The 363-nt window shown below is 66.1% G+C and overlaps 1 protein-coding gene across 1 annotated transcript in view; it reads left to right on the forward strand.

Annotated features, from left to right (window-relative positions):
- The window catches only part of FAM104A (family with sequence similarity 104, member A), a 27,963-nt gene that overhangs the window by 10,901 nt on the left and 16,699 nt on the right, over nt 1-363 (forward strand). The window lies entirely within an intron of this gene.

Below are 363 nucleotides of genomic sequence, written 5' to 3' on the forward strand. Positions count from 1 at the left end.
GGTGAGACCAGAGGGACCCCCGTTCCTTCCCGGCCCCTCTCCGCTTTCTTGGAGGGTGGGGCGCTCGAAGCGGGGTCCGAGCCAGCGCGGGCCTGCGGGTGTTATTGTCAGGGGGAGGAGGGGAGCGGGCTGTGCGTGTCGCGGCACCTGACCCCTGCGGGTGCTGGTGGGGGGACTCCAGGGTCCAGGTCTCCTCACTCCCCCATCTCCCCCCGCCCCATCTTTCTCTGTTTGGAATGAAGTCTGGTCGGTCCCGGAAGAGAGACGCCGGCCCTACAGCGTCCCTGTCCTAAATTTAGGAGGGTGGGGGGAGGGGAGGAATGTCTGATCTTCGAGTGGGAGCTCCTAGTGCATCTGTGGGGC

Source organism: Myotis brandtii, unplaced genomic scaffold (genome assembly GCF_000412655.1).
Source record: "Myotis brandtii unplaced genomic scaffold, ASM41265v1 scaffold157, whole genome shotgun sequence".
Classification (NCBI taxonomy): domain Eukaryota; kingdom Metazoa; phylum Chordata; class Mammalia; order Chiroptera; family Vespertilionidae; genus Myotis; species Myotis brandtii.